Raw genomic sequence first — 21,038 nt, 5'->3', positions numbered from 1 at the left:
AAGCTGTGAACATTTTTATCGCAATGTTTATTATCTGTTATTTTTTTATTGATTACTTTCTTAAGGGACAAAAGAATTTTATACGTACTTTAAGATAATATTGTTATATCAATATTTATGTTATTTCATGAATAGGCAGCTTTCCTACCGATGTATTTTATGATTCCTTATTTCAGCCATAGTTTCTAAATGACAATCTAAATTCTCCTGCTTTAAAATAAAGTCATAATCTGTTTCTTAGAAAGAAAGAAAGAAAGAAAAATAATTTATTTGGCAACATTTTACAATAAATAATACAAAACAAACACAATCATACATTATATGTTACCAAAACGGTCACCACTCAGCTTTGTGTAGTGAGACGTTGAAGAACGCCTCATTACGCTGTTTTTCAGTGGCACCATAAATGGACAAAAAGAAAGATGGCGCCTCGTCCAAAAAGGCGGTAAGATAAAATAAACAAAAAAGAAATATAAAGATTAGGTATAAAACTTAATTACAAATATAAATCAAAACTTAAAATATTAAACAAAACCATAAACTAATCCTAACATAGATACATAATAATAAAAATGAAATAAATACCAAAAATGTGATTATAATGTAGTGTAAGTGAGGTGAGTATACGTAGTGTAAGTGAGGTGAGTATATGAAGTGTAAGTGAGGTGAGTATATGTAGTGTAAGTGAGGTGATTAGTGTTAACACATTGTACAAATTGGCTCTAATCACTTTTTAAGAACTTTGCAAGCAATGCAGGACTACCTATGTAGTGAGATTATAATTGAGTTGATAATAAAAACTTCTTATAGGCTAATTTAAAAGAGGCAACAGATTTGGAGTTTCGTATTGGTGGTGGTATATCGTTCCAACGTAACGATTAGCTTGTTATCTTAAAAGTAGTCGTTAACAATTACTAAATCATTGTATAATTATATTCTTTTATTATTTCCATTTGTTCTCTTTATAGTAGTGGGAAGTATATAGTTTCTTCAGGACCATTTTTCATTTTGTGGTAATGTTACATCCTCAATATCACTAATATCTTTTAGTCCAGACGACTATTTTTTCCATATATATATAGAAATGCTAGAGCTCTACTAGGCAGCCTCCTAGGACCAGAAGGCTGACAGGTACTGTCGCAAAAGGATGAGCTTAGCCACCCAAAGGGGAAACTAGCAAAGCTTTCTTGACATCTACTGTGAACATTACTGCGATCCAGTTTTGAAGGATGCTGGTGAAATTGCTGGCACATGGATCTTTTCAACTTATGTCTCTGGGTGACTGGCCCTTCAGATCTTTGCGATTTAAAGTTCTCTGTGGCACGGAATCAATTTACGTTTCTTAACTTTTCTTTTACTGCAACTGCTATGGACAGGCGTGTTTCTTACCACCAACCGCTTGACATGTTCATCCCGTCACTTCGTATCATGATAATAATATAAAAAAATAAAGTATTTTTAAATCGCTTCCCAATCTACACATACAAATACGAAATTAATTTTACAAATTAGAATGTCTAAAAGAAAGATTAGTCACGTGTAGGACCATAACAATGGTGTTAATTTAGTTGTTTAGATATATAATAGACATAATAAAACATTGTACCATTTACAACCCGACGAAATTAACTTACCATGAAATATATTCAATTGTACAATTTTATGAATGACGAAGAAAAATATTTTTCGTGGATGTACAGAATTTTGAAGAAACAAATATATCAAAATCAAATCATCTTTATATCGTAAGTAAGCAAATTACACTTGATATCGTCATATTGTTTTAGCTCTACTGCTCATTCGTAAGGCCCCGAAAAGAATATGCAAGAAACACTAGGGTTTGCTCTTTGTAAATATACATTTATCATTTACAACATTTATTGCAAACATCTTAGATCGAGAATACCGGCAATACCCAACGGGTCACTAGCATGGATTTTTGTCATTCAAGTACGCAGAAGCTGTGTAATAACCTCATTGAATGTGTAGGTTTATCCATGACATGCTCGCAGACTGCAGACTTGTTTACGCGACGACGGTAGGTCTTCGCTCGACTGCCATTATACCTTATGTGAGAGGTGTTACGGACAAGATCGGAAGAGTCTTCAGTCGTGCATCTATCAAGACCTATTTCAAGCCCCTGGGGAAGATTTCTCAGTTCCTCAGACCCGTGAAATGTAACATCCTCTTACAGGATGCAGGAGTTTACAAGCTTGACTGTGAGTGCAGTCTCTCTTATATTGGACAATCGAAGCGAAGTATTTGTACCCGCGTCAAAGAACATATAGCTGATGTCAAACACCGTCGCGTAAACACGTCTGCAGTGTGCGAGTATGTCATGGATAACCCTATACATTTAATCGAGTTTGACAAACCCCAGGTCTTTATTGTGTAATATTAATGTAATAACCTATAGTATAAAGTGTTTGTTTAACTGTAGTTTTTAATTTCGTAATCTTATATTATGTAACTTGTGTACACGACAATCAAGCACTTGTATTTCGTTAGTTCGACATTCTGTCTAGTATGTTTTTCGCTTTTCCACATTGAGCATATTTAGTACACTATTTCCATAATTCATTAGTAATCATAAGTACGGTATTTAGAATGCCACCTGCTACCCAAAGTTTAAACGCTAACTAACAAAAGGGATAATAGCCATCCTATTATTCTATCGTACAATAGATTGCAATGGTTAACAAATTTCTATACGTAATTTTCGTTTGTATGCCCCCTCTACAACAAGACCAATTAAATATTACCTTTGAAGTTTAAATTTTTTAATAGTAGATATTAAGCAATGAGACGCTGTTTACAAAATGTATTTTTTTTGTTTAAATAACAAATAGTTTGTAATACTTCTATGCCATACAAGCGATCGCTTCTCCAATCTACAGATCTTTATGCGTTTGTTACAAATCTTTATTTTTAATTTTTTGTCGTAGCGCCATCTGTGAGAATTATATGAAAGTTTTTCTTCATTTACCGAAGTACCTTTATAGCTACCAACGATTGACACGAGATGTCACTTTATAAATTATAATAGTTCGACAATTGTAATTACTTCACGACAGCTGATCCAATTTCACAAAATATTAATATATATGTATGTAATGTCGTGGTAGTGTCATAGCATTTACTACAATTAATATTATTTTAGTAGTTGTAGAGCACCGTGTGAAAGAGTTCGTCCAAAGAAGTGCTGCCATCTTACCTATATCTACCGCCAAGCATTAATGTTAGCATTAATGCGTTCCGGTTTTGAAGGGTAAGGGCGCGGGTGAAATTACAGGCACATGGGACTTGTCAACTTGTGATGACGGGCGCAGTGGCAGTACCCCTTAGATCTTTGCGAATTTAAAGGTCTGAGTTCAAAGGACAGGCGTGTAGCTTACCATCAGACGAACGACTCGTTGTTGCGAAAATTAAAGAAAACTTATTTTTCTATTATTACCCATTAATTTAATATAATCATCATTAGGAATATTATGACCCTAATCGTCCCACTGCAGAACGTGGATCTCTTCTATGGAGAGGGTTAAGGCTGTAGTCCATAGCCTAGGTTAGTTAGAAGAATGTGTATACAAACATTTGCAAATACTTCATTTAGAAATAAAAGTCATAGGTACATAGGCACGGAGATTCGAACCTATTACCACTCTTAATAATGACACAGTTCAACTAAAACTGGCTTTAGCATAAGTAGAAATGACAATTTTGACTCGTCCCCATTTTTAAAGGCCTGCCCTGATTTATAAATTAAAATAATAAAAGTCAACCATGACGGACCCTTTCGATGGAAAGTGTGCCGGCTGGCAAACGATAAGTTCCGGGTTCAATTCCCTACTCAGACTGATTGTCCTGACAAAGTAGGGTGTGCAAATCGATAATGCAATTTTATTGTTAAATTCACCGACATGTTTAATTTGTTTTTTTTTGGTTTAGACGTTTCGTACCAAACTCATGTTTTCAGTTATAATAATATTATAATTTTAAATAATTGCCTCCGTGAAATATTTGTATGGCGTACATTTGTTTTTCTCGTGAATTTGCGTGTAATTTATGGTTGTCTATTTGTGTGTTCATGGCAACTACGGTGCTGAGTTTCCCTAGTGCGGAGTTATGTGTGTATCAATCAATCAATCAGCCTATAGCAGTCCAATGCTGGACGTAAGCCTCCACAAGTGTACAAGTCGTGTGTGTTAAATCGTGGGTAGAAACGGCGACTACGGAATCTGGTATACTTCCCTATTTATTCCCCATAATTATTACAAAATCGATGTAAAACAATCCACACTGTACCCACCTTGCAATCCTATGGATTTTCATTACAATTCGATTTTTATGAAGATCAGTTCAAGTGCATACGATTTAACGATTTTTTGTATCGATTTATTTCAATTTTCAAGCTAATAGATTCGATAGAAAGACAAATCGAATCGTCGAGTAATGTAAAGCAATAAAGTTATAATTTATGAACAAAACTCGATTTACAATAAATATTTAGTTGCTTGTAGTTTTTGTCCTCGATTTCGGTCGTTAATGGGTTTTATCCCGATTTAAACCCGACATTAACAAAGCGCCGATTTAAAGCCCGGGCGCTTATTCGCCATCTCTGGTAGTCCATGTCCTGTATACACTTGACATTGTTACTTTAATTCAATTATTTATTAGTTTCATTAATTATGTTAACTTGTATAAGTACACTATTGTATACTTACATCGAGTATTTAACCAGAAATAGAGACGAAATGTCATTTAATTTGTTTGAAAACTATTCTGCCAAATCATTACGATGACAACTGCGTTCCCATTGGCCAGCCCGAATTCGAAACAATTGACGGGTGTCGTCAATTGTTTCACTTCAAATCGACCAGTTTAACTTGAGCTTTGCTATAATAGACGAAAATTGAAAAATTACTTATTTAACATTTAATTACCGATGAAATGTTATTCCGTTTGTTTTGTAATTAGATGTTTTGCTGTTTTTGCCATACCACCGAATGGAACAGCCCCCCATTTTAGAGATATTTTCTTTATAACAATAAATACAGAATATTTTTGGAATATAGGGAGATGTACACACAGGTCAGTTGTTGGCGCTGTACTATTTCGGCTTTTTATTTGTGATTTCAGCGCAAACGAGAGTTGATATTTAAAGGTATTACAAGGCCCATTTACCTGATGAGGTACCAGTGATGGATGGCCCTTAGTCCGTCTCTTTTTTCTGGTTATATACTCAATGTGTACTTACAACTTACTACTGTATCATAATTTTTTAATTATTTAGTAAACTGACGCTCACTTTTCGAAGAGTAGTATAAAATGACATGTATTTATAATTTGTAATGTTGAGAGAAATAACGTAACCTAAACTGAACTATTATCGTGTAATTATTAAATAATATCGCACGATAAAAAAATAGAATATTTGACTATTCAAAATTGCCACGGAAATTGAGTGGATACTAGTCCGAGAATTACCGATTTATTTGTGCAAAACACAATTTATTACGTACTGTCTCCGTGACCGCACGGTTACCATGCTGGACTGCCACGCAGAGGTACCGTGTGTATACATGGCACCCACGATACAGGGTTTCCTTAGTGCGGGGTTAAGAGCGTTAAAGTGTTAAATTAACAAATATGTCTCAAACATAATGCATTGTATTTCTGCGCACGTTTTCGTTGTTGTACAAATAACAGAGCTGATCATTTTATATCAGTGCTTAATTAGATAATTCTTTTTTTTAATAAAAAAATAATTGAGCATTTGACTTCCATTTCATCTGATGGAAAGCGACAATGAGGTCGACAGTGGAGCATGCACACCCAAATAATACCTATTCACTATCGCCTTGAGAAGGTCCAAGTTATAGCGCTGCAAGCAGGGAATTCCACTGTATAACCGTTCGCCATATGAATGCGGGAGCGAACCGCTTCTTGATCCCCGATGATGTAAAGGCGGAATTAATTCATGTAGTTCCATTGAATACTCTCCGTGTAACGGTTCATGCGATTTTTATACGAACACGGGATCATGATACTGTCCTACACATAACAATTGTAACCAGTATCAGAAGTATTTTCGATATAATTTTCATATTGTGCTGTAACTTGTGACGAGATCATTCTATCAATTATATTAGTATTGCTTTTTTTATTTGGCACAAAACTGGTTACAGAGTTATCAGTCTTACCCAGAAACAATTTAGAAATTTAAATACAATTGGAGTATAATGGCACGTCTAGATATAAGCACAACATGGATATCATTTCACGTAATTCTTCTTACGAGCTCATTTGGACTCGGATAGCCCAATATCTGTTTAAAAACTAAATTGAAAAACAAATGAAGAAAGTAACTTAGATATTTCAAAAAATAATCAAATACAAAAACTGTTTTAAAAAAGTCACTACACATTCTATGCAGAGGAGAATGGTGACATTTTGAACCAAATTTTTTATTGGCATTCAATATTTGAACATAAATCACGATTCAAAAACATGATTTCATGATGGTCAGGACGTACGTCTTACATAGTTACGACCAAAATGTTAAATACCGCAGTTAAGAAAGGAATAATGTCAGTTTTAGATAGGGAGGATGCCAGTTTTAACTCTATTTCCCAAACAGGAAATACTTTATTTTAAAATACCACTGAAACAAGGAAAACAAACCATGAATTAACCGAAAAGAAATTCCAAGAGAACAAACATTAAAGCGTTTATATTGAAAACTAGGAAATGTAATTCAAGTGGCGATTTAGAAAACAGCTAATGTTTACGAATACCATTTACAACTTACGAGGTGGTCTGCGTTCCGGTGATCGAGTTCAACAAATTCGTATTAGCAGGTAACGTAAACTTAAAAGTATACGTTTGTAAGTTGCTATTGAAAACTATGGGAAAATGCAAGCCGGTATTCAAAACAGAATTGTATACGGGCCGACTGATAAACGCGGAATTTCGCGTTGTGGTAAGCCGTGTCATTTCTGTTGCTTTTCCTACCGTCATTTTCCAGTGGCTGTCATAAAAGCGATTATCTGATAATTCCATCAGATGACGATTGCTCACCCGCCTGCAAATCGGCTCGATCACATTATATTCATGTGTTCTGGTGTTTCGATTATTTATTGTGTACATAATGTCTTGTACAATTACTTCTGTATACCTCTGGGGTAAACAGAGTCCGTGAACATCCGAAGTGGATATTCTTTTTTGAAGCCATCATGGTGAAGCCATTTACCAGTCAGCGTAAGGTAAGGCAAAGTTTATTTTTATGACTTCAAGTGATGGTAGGAATAAGTCGTGGGTAGTTGTAGTGCCACTCAAAACTTAAATCACAAAGATTCAGATCTTTCAGATCGCCGGGTTTTAATCGGGTTAAAACCTATTAACGCCGGAAATCGAGGGCATAAATTATTTACAACCAATTATTTGTGAGTTGAGTTTAGTTCAAATTTAATGATATTATTACAAAAATGAAATGTTTCTTGCTTGCTTGTGTAATTTGCCTTATTGATTGAATCGATTGAAAACAAAATCTTTGTAGAAATTTAACTGTTGGAAACGGGGGTTCAGGGGGTTCAGGGGGTTCAAATTATCGTCTAATAGAAGTGTTACAAATATATGTGTGAATGTTTATGGGTAGATTGAAGAGATGATAGAGAGAAAATGTACTTATTATACTTTTGTAAGAAAACAAAAATGATAATAACCTTCTTCGAAATTAGTGTAGATACGCAGGTAAAGTTACTTCCTCTCTTACTTAGTTGATTCCACTAAATAAAAGTATTGCAAACTTCTTGCGACTATAAATCTAGAGAATAGAGATCGTATACTCTAGCTATCTTTACCCTAGACAGACATTACTTTTTTATGGGAAATAGACTTATGCAACAATCTAGCCTGACCTTAAGCGACAATGTAACCGGCGATGACACATTTGTCTAGTAAATACATATTTATATTATAATATTTGAATGAGCATGCGACGACAAAATGCCTGATAAGCTTATCCTATAGTGACTTGTCTCTATGCGGTATATTAACGAGTGAATAATTATCTATTATAAATAATAAACCATTACAATTAAAAAAAATTTTTGTCTGTGTTCGCTACCGCGGTCGTTTTTTTATAATATCAAGTGACGGGATGAACAAGTCGTGCGCCTGATGGTAAGCTGTACGCCTGTTCATAACAGTTGTAGTGCCACTCAGAGCTTTAAATCGCAAAGATCTGAGGGGCACTGCCACTGCGCCCGCACCCTGAGACATTAAATTGACAAGTCTCTTCTTCTCCTTCAAGTGCCTCTCCATTATTGAAGGTCGGGAGTCAGTTACGAAGCCATGACATTTTCTGTCTTCCAACCTGCCACTTCGCAGCTACTTCTGCTGCCCATCATTATGGTGTGCAATAGATGATATCTGTCACATCGCAGTACATGACTCCATACTTCGCCATACGTTTAAGGACCTCGACATTCGTGACTTTGTCCGTTCAACTGATGCGGAGCATTCTACGATAGACCACATTTCGAACGCTACAAGTTTCTTTCTGAGGTCTTTTTTTATGATTCATAATGCCAGCAATTTCACCAGCACCGTTGTTCTTCAAAACCGGAACGCAGTAACGCTAACATTACTGATTGGCAGCAGAAATAGTTAAGGTAGCAGTACTTCCCTGGACGAACTCTTTCACATGTCTCCTCGACGATAACTGAAACGAATATGGAAGTCCTCGTCAAAACGAATCATTTGCACAAGCTGCTGTTCACTGTTGAGGGGTTCCTCTCATCTGTCTGCCATTTCCCTCATCAGATCAGCTTTAGGTCACCGTAACATTTTATTCATGTATTCATGTCATTACAACTTCAAATGGTTTTGGTCCGCATAACCGTGAAAGCGTTGAGTTAGCCACTTTGAATATAGAAAATATATAGTAAAATTAGGGATATGCGCTGATTAGTATAAGGTGTGAAAATACGATTCCGAAACATGTTCATGATAGAAAAAAAAAACAGAAACTTACCTCGAAATTTTACAAGAAAACAGAACACTTATATAGTATACGATATACATTTTTCAAATGGTTTTAATTTCGTTTGTAAAAAAAAGTCTGAAATAAAGCCAGTGTCACTGCCAATCCGAACAGTAAAATTCAATAAACCAGATGAATCATTGTTTGTCGTTGTCGTACAATGACGTGCTTGTTTTTTCGTAAAACACTTTTGGCGTGTTGTCCGCGATATGTGCCACAGAAATGTTATGTAACTTACAAAATATTTAATATGAATTCTAATTGTTATGTCGTGTAGTGTCGACTGCAAAATTTGCAAAAAATCCCTATGAGTGCATCCACATTATTTAGCTTTGTTAATTGCAAAAATAAAATTTAATAACAATATAATTACCAAGTTTTATTGAAATCGGTTACCAGAAAGTGTGCAAACCTGGATTCATCCCCTAGTTCGTCACTATACGGGACTTGACAAAGTATATTGAGAGAGAAAAACGCCTTGAATTGGAGAATTGCAAAATCAACCATTTAAATAATTGCTCCTTATAATAAAATTTAGGCGCTATTTATAAAAATCAATCTTCATACGTGAACAGCCACCCTTAGAGGTGGATGATTTTCATCAAAATGAAATGGGACCACTATGAAAGTACCCCCTTTCTAACAAAAAAAGAATCATGAAAATCGGTTCACAAATACCGCAGTTATCGCGTAACATACATACAAAAAGAAAAAAACATACAGTCGAATTGAGAACCTTCTCCTTTTTTTGAAGTCGGTTAAAAAGAATTAGTAGTGTAATCACATAACTTAGACACTATATTACAAGCTTAGCTATGGGAATAACATAATTTTGTGATTCTCAAGGTGGAAGTTACAAAGTCCTATTACCTAATATTGGTGACTTTGTAACTTTACGCCTTGCAGTTAGCAATGTTGTTAAACAGCTTCTAGCCATAAATATTTGTGATAGGCAGAACGCAACAGTGTTTATTAAACTTTCGGCTGTTTCTATCAGACAAAAACAGACAACGTGTATATATATGTTTTGTATAACTTCACTAATTCGCTATTATAATTATTAATGAAAACGATTGAAAAAAACTTGAAGAAAACTTGTAATAAGGATTTGAACCAGCGGCATTTTCGCGTAACGCGGTCTGTTGCTCACCCAACTGAGCTACGGAACAGTTCGTCAGCAAAGCTTATGAATTTGTCTATGTGCTTGCCGTAGACCTTTGTTTTCGATGTTAACGGCTTTGTGAGAAAATTGTACATTTGTTTTAATAAATACGTTGACTTCCATTTCACCTGATGGAATATGACGATGAGGTCGACGATGGAGCATGTACACCTAAATCATGCCTATTCACTCTCGCCTTGAAAAACACGCACGCACGCGCGCACACACACACACACACGCGCGCACACGCGCGCGCGCGCGCGCTTTTTCATTTTCCTCCTGTCTCTTTTTATTATTATTTATTTATTATTATTGAAGTATGCAGTCAGGGAATCCCACTCCATAGCCGTTCGCCATATAAATATGAATAGGGCATTTCAAAAGGGTAAAGGACATCTGAGGGCTAATATCACGGAACAGGGGACAATAAAATCAAACGCACAATATCCAGAAATAAACCTTTTTGATGTCATGTTTTATTACATGGTATAAAATTATTAAATACATCGGTAACCTGCGCCTTCATGTAATAATTGCAGTGAGCATTGCTTGTGATTACACACAATACATAGGCATATCGTATCAACAGTGTCAAATATCATCATTTTTTGCGTTTTGTTGTAAACGAATATAAAACTTCTCTGCGGTCAAAAACGATAACTTATTATTGATCGAACATAATGTAAAATTCCTTCAATCTTTTTTATGATACCAAGTGACACAGGACGAACAAGTCGTGCGCCTGGTAGTAAGCGACACGCCTCTCCATAGCAGTTATAGCACCATTCAAAGCTCTATATCGTAAAGATCCGGTTGACACATGAGGGTATTATTGCCACCATCGAGTGTATAACCAGAAATAGAGACGAAATAAGGGCCATACACTGCTGGTAACTCATCAGTGATATATCACTTATAAATATCAACTCTCGTTTGCACTGAAATATCGACAGCGCCAACAACTGTCGTGTACGTCTCCGTATATTCCAAAAATAGTCTGTATTTATTGTAATAAAGATAATATCTCTAACAATGGGGGGCTGTTCCATTCGGTGGTGTGGGGAAAAACAGCAAAACATCTAATTACAACACAAACTGAATCAAATTTCATTGGTAATTAAATATTAAATACGTAATTTTGCAATTTTCGTCCATTATAGCAAAGCTCAAGTTTAACTGGTCGATTTGAAGTGAAACAATTGACGACACCCGTCAATTGTTTCGAATTCGGGCTGGCCAATCGGAGCGCTGTTGTCACTGTAATGATAATGGCAGAATAGTTTTCAAACAAATTAAATGTCATTTCGTCTCTATTTCTGGTTATATACTCGATAACTGCCACCTTACCTATTAAGAAGCAGTAGAGCTCCTTGTGAAAGAATCATGGTTACCAGCATTACTGCATTCCGGTTTTGAAGGGTAAGTAATTAAGGTGAAATTACGGCGCATGGGACTTGTTAATTTATGTCTCAGGTTGACAGGCGTAGTAAGTGTGCCCCTCAGATATATTCGATTTAAAGCTCTGAGTGGCACTGCAGCTGTCATAGACAAGCGTGTAGCTTACCAGCAGGCGCACCACTTGTCCGTCCCGTCACTTAATATAAAAAAAATGTAAACACTGCCACAGAGCCCGTCACCCTGTGGCATAAGTTGACAAGCCCCATGTGCCTATAATTTCGCCACCCTTTAAAACCGGAACGCTGTAATGCTCACGTTACTGCTTGGCGGCAGAAATAGGTACGATGGCAGTCCTTACCCGGAGCAAGCCTGCTATTTATTATGTACATGTACAGGGTTGTTTTTAAAATAAATTTACCACAAATGGACTTAAGTTTTTGTTGTAGTATATGCATTGATTACAATTATATGGACGTCGGGTCCGCGCTAAAAAGTGTCCGAACTTATAGGGCGTTAAAATCGTATACAGAGCGTCATTCACGCTTTAGTCTTCGTTTGTTCGACTGACAGCGAAGCAAGCAAAATTAGACAGTACTGCGATGGACATTACAATTTAAATTCAACGTTTTAGCTTTTTCATATTCCTTTACATGTCACTACGTTTAAATAGGTTGACTTGGGACATTTTTTTCGTGGTTTTTATATTAGACCCGTCGTCCATTTATTTCTAAGTCAATGAGTATATGACTATTTTTAGATTAATATTTGGTAGTAAGTTAAATTGAAATGTGCATGCGTCCGCCGCGACGACTCCCACCCCGTACAGCACAGAGTTATTGCCGTTTAGAATGATCTATTTAAATGTATTTATTTTTGTATGAATGTAACATCGGATGAATTATTTTGCAAGTAACCTTGTGTACAATCGCACCTGTCTCCTACTGGAGTAGGCACAGACTGTCCACTCCAAAGGTAGACCATTGACTATCAGCAAAGCTACAGCGCCTAATCTGACTCTGTACTCTCGTCCTCCGTCCGACAGCCGTCGTAAATAATTACTGTTACTTATTGACGGAGAACCCCTGACTGCACCCGAACCAGTGTCTGTTGCCATGCTCGGGCTCTTAACCAAATGAGGTACAGAACAAGTCAACAGATCTTACGAAATCGATGGAGTTTTATTTATGTTCAATCTTTGTGTGAATAATAAACTAGTGGAGTAACTTCACAAACAATTATGCTAGTAAAACATCATCATCATCAAGCCATTAACATGTCTCATGCCTAGACTGGGTCTCCTCTCAACCTGGTCAATGCGGGTTGGAGACTTCACATATTTTCCAAGGATTGTGAATCTTCTTCGACATGCAGTTTTCAATACGATGTTTTCCTTCACCAAAAAGCTCTTGGTTAATTTCAAATCACGGCCTCTGCTAGAGAGGCGGTGATTCCAACCATGAGGCTACCACGGCTACATACATCGGCTTTTTTGCCGTATCATCGCCTATAATTAAACATCATGATACGTAATAAATAAATATAACGATAACTTCTTTATCAACGATAGATTGTGACAATCTTAAGGTTTTCTCATTTTCATTAAGTATGTCTGCTTTTCTATCATTATTATCTACAGCTTCGCTTCACTCACCGCTGGGTGTAGTCCTCTCGTACTTTATGCCGTTCACAACAATCCATCCGCTTATTTATACGGTACTATATATAAGATATAATATTATATACACTTCGTAACTGCTGTGACCGGCACTAGGTCACTAATGAAGCGTCCCGCTCGACCAATGTCAATAACAAGGTGAGCTCTAATGGAATAACACTTCGTACTGATTGTATAAGTTGTGTGGACATTCTTTTACTGTACACACTGTCTTTCTCCCATATGTGGTAAAGAAACACATTTTGTACTATGTTAAATAAATATAGACATAGCGGAGGTGGCCTAGTGGAACAATGGTTGCTTTTCAATTGAGAAATTGGTTCTAATCACTGTGGTGTTTGTAACATTTATTCAAGTAGTAGCGATACCTAGTACTGAAAGGTAACAGCCTTATGTCGAAGATGATTCTGATGACGGTGATGATGTGGTCCATGGATCCTTAACCGCTCACGCGATGCGCTCCTCCTACCGCAAAATGGCTTGGAAAATTTTTTTTTTCTTTAAATTTGATTGCACCTGTGAACACTAGCGTCTTTCAAGCGTCAGCGTCTTGTCAAAGCACGCGAAGGGTCGACACAGCGTCCGCGCGGTGGCACAGCACTGGGCGACTGCGGAATAGTGCCGAACGTCGGGTATACGGTATATTGATAAGGCGCTGACGCTCAAAAGACGCTGGTGTGGTGGATCTCCCCTAATATATAAAGTTGACAAGTCCCATATGTTATAATTATTAATACAAAAATCGAACACTCAGAAAAAAATCCTTCAATAAGCCTAAAAAGACTAAAAAGTCGTTGAAAAACTGAATACAAAAACCTGACAACAAGCACATAGAAAAATTCGTGAGGTCTGCTGGTTCGTTCCGTGGCTTAGTTGGTACAGTTACAGTTAGTTTTTCTGAGTGTTCGATCTTTGTACTAATAATTATAACAAACTAGTGGAGTAATTTCACAAATAACAATTGAATATCAATTCAATAAAAATTTCAAGTCCCATATGCCTAAAGTTTCACTCATCTCTATTTCCTTGGACAAACTCTTCTACAAGGCGCTCCATTGCTACAAAACCTTTGTTTTAATACTTTATAATAAATAATCATTATTGAAGGTGCAGTTATTATAAACAATTCCTATCTCATCCTGCTAATCGATAAAGTTAATATCAAAACCAAATACTCATCTAAGATGATTGCGGATTCTGTCATACTCATGATCGATGGATGTAGTTTGAAGATCCGTTCATTCAGAAATATTAGTAACGTTGTGGACAGTGAGCTGCGCGTTTAAGTATGCATTACCGTCACATTACCCACACATGGTAATTAACCGTTGGACATAGACCTTTTCAAAATGGATCTTCTCACAATTGCCACGCATGATAATTGCGATCCCGTTTTAAAAGTTGTTGTAGCAGTCCTTGTGAAAGACTTCGTGCAAAGAAGTACTGCCACCATACCCACATTTCTGCCGCGAAGCAGTAATGTGAGTATTACGGTTTTGAAGGATAAGGGTACTGGTGAAACTGCAGACACATTGGAAATTGTCAACTTTACGTCTCAGGGTGACGCTCGTAGTGGCAGAAATTTGAAATTTAAAGCTTTGAGAGGGAAATTCTATGGTCAGATATGGGGTTTGTCCTGCCAAAAGTGTTAGGCATTGTGAGACGCAGAAGCGTTAAAGGAATAAGGTCTTTATTGTCTTATCATTTAGCCCTTGAATATAACTATCTAACTAATCGTCTGCTACGATAAGATATGGAATAGTCTTATTGGTAATTCAGGATGCAAAAATTTCAAATTTGACAAACTTTTTGCCGTACTACCATTGACTTACAAATAAATGGACGACGGGTCTAATACAAAAACCACGAAAAAAATGTCCCAAGTCAACCTATTTAAACGTAGTGACATGTAAAGGAATATGAAAAAGCTAAAACGTTGAATTTAAATTGTGATAACATCGCAGTACTGTCTAATTTTGCTTGCTTCGCTGTCAATCGAACAAACGAAGACTAAAGCGTGAATGACGCTCTGTATACGATTTTAACGCCCTATAAGTTCGGACGCTTTTTAGCGCGGACCCAACGTCTATATAATTGTAAGGCAATGCGTACTTCTTATCTTTTTTGCTTACAGTTTTGAAATAGATTTAAAAAACCAAATCTCTCCAAATCTCCAAATAAGAGAACAAAAAAAATCGATAGCAGGTTCATTGACCGCACAAATTCGTCACAGGCCAATTAATGTACAAAATACCAACGTCTAAATTAGTACTAGCGGGAATTGAACTCGGAAAATCTCACGATGAATGTGACAAATCTATTGGCTACGAAACGTATTCTATTTGTCTTTGACCTAAAATTATTTACTAGATGATTGACTCGTGGTTTCCGGTGGTAAAAATATGAACACCTCAAGCTCTGACTGATTGCGAAAATAAAAAATAAAACATTGCTCCAACAAAGTCTGTGTTTATTATTTAGATTTTCATACTAGATAATTCATTTTCGACATTAAAAATCGAAATAGGCAATATATTTACCCTCAAGTGTATAATACCACCTTCTGCAAACCTTGAATGATTAAATATAAAAAGCAAAATATCAAAGCAATTAACAGTTATACTTTTACAGTTAAAAGACGTTTCGTCTACGAATATACACTAGTAATCGAATTAGGCAGTGTACATTTACCTAAGTGTCAAGTACACATTTTGGCTCGACTCACACTGGCGTAGAGTCCGAGCGTCGCATCGCGTCCTGTTTTTTAACTACAACGTATGGAACGCGCGACGAAACTCGCATTAACACGCCCGGATCACAGTGTGGTCGGCCTCTGACGCGTCACTGCGCGCAAGTAACGTTGACGCGCGATTCCATATTTGCATAACACAAATTCGTACCTTAACTATGGGTAAATAGAGATGAATATGCTATAGGCGAAAGACATGACGCGTCGCGACGCTTCCACTCTGACATAGAGTGATTAATATTTATCTATAGGAAATGAAACTATTTTTCTGGATTTAAATCGCGTATATTTGTTTTTTCAAACAAACCGACGTTTCGGGCCCTTTACAGGTCCCATGTAAAGGGCCCGAGGTTCTGCAAACAGTAGGTACAACTAAAATAATAATGTGACAACCCTGTGCCCCGAATAGACGGGAGTAGGACTTCTTATCTTATTAAACAATGTTAGAGAACTTTGTAGACTGCGCGGGCGCGTTCTGTTTGATATTGGCCGTGACGCGAGTGCGGGGTTGCCGTGAGACAGGCTCGTTTGTAAATATTTCCGTGACTAAACGTCGCGCAAGCCACGGAGCAGACCTAATTCAAGCCAGGCTAGCCCGCGTGCTAAACAAGCTAAACAAATAGAGCGTATTTTGCCATGACAGATATAGGCACTCGGTCGCTGCGCAGTGGCAACGCGGACACCGCTCTTCGACCGCGCGGCGGCCGCGCGGGGTGAGCGTGATGAAATTCGCCCGAATAAATGCGCCCTGTGAGATGTGAGATGTGTGCTGTAGGTAAAACTTAGTATTTAATACTCGTCGTAATCGGCACTTCAAGTACCCGACTGCACAACTGTACGCTGAGACTCAAGTCCTTTCACCGTTTAGTACCTCCCCTACAACGAACCGTCGTGTTAAAAGACCGGTGTGTCCAAGTGAACAGCATTCGACCACTTTTGCAAGCAGGCAGTTTTATGTTTTAAGCTCGGTTCTATATAATAAATGAAACAGAATTCGCAACTGTGTTGGCTTATCTAGTTACGAACTGAAGTTTAAATTGCAAAATTGGCTGAAGACTCTCGACTACGCGGTTACTGAGGAACTACTTAAACTATGATTACTTACGCAATTACTTTTGGATTTTATATATACACATACAAACACACACACACACACACACGCACACAGAGAGAGAGAGAAAGAAAGAGAGAGAGAGAGGGAGAGAGAGATACGCGCACGCATGCACACACACACACACACACACACACGTAACTCTACACAAACATACATACACACGTACTTATGACTATTATATTTTGTCTATTACCTCATAACTATCACTAAAAGTGTATAACCACGATCGCTCAGTCTCATTTGTATACTTTAAATTTTAAATAAAAACATGGTCCCGCCTAACTGAACACTGTCTCCTAAGACATTTGTCTAGTTTAGGAGTCAGAGTCCTTAGATTTGCTACGCCTTTTCTACCTGTTTGTTTTATATTACTTTATTTTGTTTACATTTCGAACCTTATTGTGTAAATTTCTTTTCTATGCAATATATAAGGCTAAGGTGTGTTTTTTGAATAACTAATTTTCTCATTAATTAAATTTTTATTGAATTGATATTCAATAATTTTTTGTGAAATTACTCCACTAGTTTTTTATAATTATTATTACAAAGATCGAATACTCAGAAAAAACACTCAGAAAAAATTATAATAATATTAATAGAAAGATCCGGTCGGATCGAAGGAATTTTTTCTGAGTGTTTTTTCTGAGTGTTCGATCTTTGTATTAATAATTATAATTTTCTCATACTAATCTTTTGTTTCACGTGTTGCGTCGTTAGGAAATTTCTCTTTCGCACTCATAAAAACGAGTACTGAAGTTTTTAAACAACTGCGGGTCAGAGGGGCGAATCGCGAAGCGCTCCACTCAAGGGTCAGTATGCTATACTATATTAAAGAGAAAGATAAAAAACTGATTGTATGTTTGTCGTTCATTAATTAAAAAAATACTGCGGCTACTAATATAATATGAAAGCATAATTAATAAATTTATTTTAGTGGGTTCGATAGGAGTGGGAGTTCACTGCACCAGCGCTCCTTAGGACGAGCCGCCTCTGTTTCCTACACTGTAAGTTGTATCGTGGATGGATACATACGATACAAACCGACTGAGCAGCAACCGTTTTCCCACTGGGTTATGACCGCTCTTTTTAACCGACTTTAAAACGGAGAAGGTTCTCAATTTGATTGTATTTTTATGTCAGTATGTTATGCGAGTACACCGACATTCTTTTTGGCAAAACATGGCAAATAGATGTCATTATATATATTTATAGAAAAAGAGAATATTATATATGACATATTTACATATTGCATTAATAATAATTTTCCACGAAACATTGAGCCGCCTTCAAGGCGAGTGTGACACAGTTTTCCTCATTTTAATTATAACTGTGATCTGACGGCCTTATTTAAAACACATGTCATGAGTAACTAATTACTCTGACGAACCTAGTTTGTCTACGACGGCCTGATCAATGCTAGGGCCGTAATTACTGAACTTGTTACCTAGCCTGTACAAAGCAAAGCGCACGCAAGTCAATTAACTGAATTCATATGACGATAATACGTTTTTTTATGATATTTGCAGGTCTAGCTCGACAGGGCACGACTTGCGCGAGAATTACATAAAGCGCGAGATAACTCGCAAATAGATGCTAGGATAGCAGTATTTACTGCCTTCGTGGCCGAGCGATTACCACGCTGATCTTTTTTGTTAATAATATTAAGTGACGGAATGAACAAATTGGTACGCTACACGCCTGTCCATAACAGTTGTAGTGCCACTCAGGGCTTTAAACAGCAAAGATCTATCGGGCACTGCCCGTCCGTCACCCTGAGACAACTTGATAAAAAAAGTCCAAGTGCCTGTAATTTCACCAGCACCATTCAAAACCGGAACGCAGTAATGCTCACATTACTGCTTGGCGACAGAAATAGGCAAGGCAGTACTATCCTAGACAAACTCTTTCACAAGGAGTTCTACGGCTCCTGGATTGCCAAGCAGAGGTCCCGTTTGCGATATCCGGGCCTCCCGTTCCTTTCTACATAAGTTTTTGATTATAGAGACCCTCCCTACCGACCTTTTGCGCGTTTGCGCATTACGTTCGGTTAGTATTCGTTCGGAATTCGAGAATGTAAGAATCTAGAAAACTCGGTCCCACTTTGGATGTCGCTTGTGCACTAAGTTTGTAAGTGCAGTAAGTTTCGGAACTGATACGATATGAACGTAGTGCGCGAACGCTCTTAGGCTATACGAGTAGGACATTATAGCCTGTGCAAGCACCTTCAGTCAGATCCTGATACCTGATCAGCCTGTTTGCACATACTTCATCCGGTTTTCAAAAGGTTGGTGTCTTAGGTGAGCTGCCCTGGATGCAGGTACAGCACCCTCCCTATTTTCTAGATAGGAGCTTACTTACCGTTGCGCATTGCGCAACTAATGGTTGCCACCGCTAAGCCGTTGACTCTAAAATCCACTATCAAATCTCCACTTTGGTGGCGGAGCTGTGACACTCACCTCCCGACGCCGAAGCGTCTTTCCGTCGTCACTTCCCAGAAACCTGTGCGGCTGGAGGGACCGGAGGATACCTAGCTTATCCTCTGCTATCCGGATATTGTTTCAGACGTTTGCGTTTATTTTTCCTTAAATAAAACAGTATAACCAGGCATGATCTAACTGCATTACTACAACGACATGTGAACCGACAAACAAACCCATAACTATTCAAAGGGACATGTCGCGTTCAATGTCAATAACAAGGATCTTACTTTGACGAGTTATTTTTAACTGTATGCGAACTCAAGGAAATGATATTTCTTTATTTATCTGTTATAAGTATGTTTGTCTATACCAGGAATATGCTTTTTATTTACTGAATGTTGTAAGCATTTAAAAAACTCTAAAAAGACGTACATCATAACTTTATTTGGATTGACAGACGCTGTAGTAGAAGTAAAGTTCCTTGTGAACGAGTTCGTCCAGGGAAGGAGTGAGGGAGGGAGTGAGTGATCATTCCTGCGTTCCGGTTTTGAAGGGTTAGGGTGCTGGTGACATTACAGTCATTTGGGACTTGTCAACTTATGTCTCAGGGTAATGGCACAGTGGCAGTGTCCCTCGGATCTTTGTGATTTAAAGCGTTGAGTGATATTGCAACAGTTATGGACAGGCGTGTCACTTATCACCAGAAGTTCGTCCTATCACTTGGTGTCATAAATAATCTCAGTACAGAGTACTAAAAAAACCGACCTCAAAAATTAGTGGAATTGCATCTATTTGACAAGTTTTATTGAAATCGGTTACCGGAAAGTGCGTGACACCGGATTCATCCCCTAGTTTGCCTCCATTATTGAGGTACCCTCTTTCTAACAAGAAAAGAATCCTAGGTTTTCGCGATTGTTACACATAGGAAATGAAACTTTTTTTCCGGATTTAAATCGCGTATATTTGTTTTTTCAAGCAAACCGACGTTTCGGGCCCTTTACAGGTCCCATGGTCCATGATCCGTGACCTGAAAAGAATCATTTAAATTCGTTCACATATACCAGAGTTATCGCGTAACATACATACAAAAAAGGGGACAAATTATAAAAATAATTAAGAAAAAACAACTTTCTATTGTTCTCCGAATCGGCTTCTTTTTTGAGGATAACCACTTTGCCTTTGTTATGTGGCTATATAATCTCGAGTTCTAACGCCTTTCTCGTCTCACCCCGAGACATAAGTTGACAAGTCTCATCTGCCTGTAATTTCACCAATTGTGCAGCAGTCTACGAATTAACGAAATAACATTCCGTTTACTGACCCGCTAATTATACTTAACCACAAAAATAACATAAATATTAGACACATGTGAAAACTAAACACGTATAATAATGAGTATAAAGAATAAACATAGGATCTAGAAAACGAGAAAGTCACGTAAAACCTAGGAAATTAGTAAAGTCTAAAATGATTAGTT

At 37.2% G+C, this 21,038-nt stretch overlaps 1 protein-coding gene across 1 annotated transcript in view; it reads left to right on the top strand.

Moving 5' to 3' along the window:
- The first annotated feature begins 344 nt into the window (after positions 1-344).
- LOC113227252 (facilitated trehalose transporter Tret1-like) overlaps positions 345-21,038 on the top strand; it is a 140,013-nt gene continuing 119,319 nt past the window's right edge. Inside the window, exon 1 of the mRNA XM_026460147.1 lies at positions 345-445. The gene's annotated coding sequence lies outside the window, so the exon portion shown is untranslated. The remainder of the gene's footprint in view (positions 446-21,038) is intronic.

Source organism: Hyposmocoma kahamanoa, unplaced genomic scaffold (genome assembly GCF_003589595.1).
Source record: "Hyposmocoma kahamanoa isolate Upper Pololo Valley unplaced genomic scaffold, ASM358959v1 204, whole genome shotgun sequence".
Classification (NCBI taxonomy): domain Eukaryota; kingdom Metazoa; phylum Arthropoda; class Insecta; order Lepidoptera; family Cosmopterigidae; genus Hyposmocoma; species Hyposmocoma kahamanoa.
The sequence above is the reverse complement of the archived record's forward strand: the minus strand, read 5'-3'. Positions and strand labels throughout refer to the sequence as shown.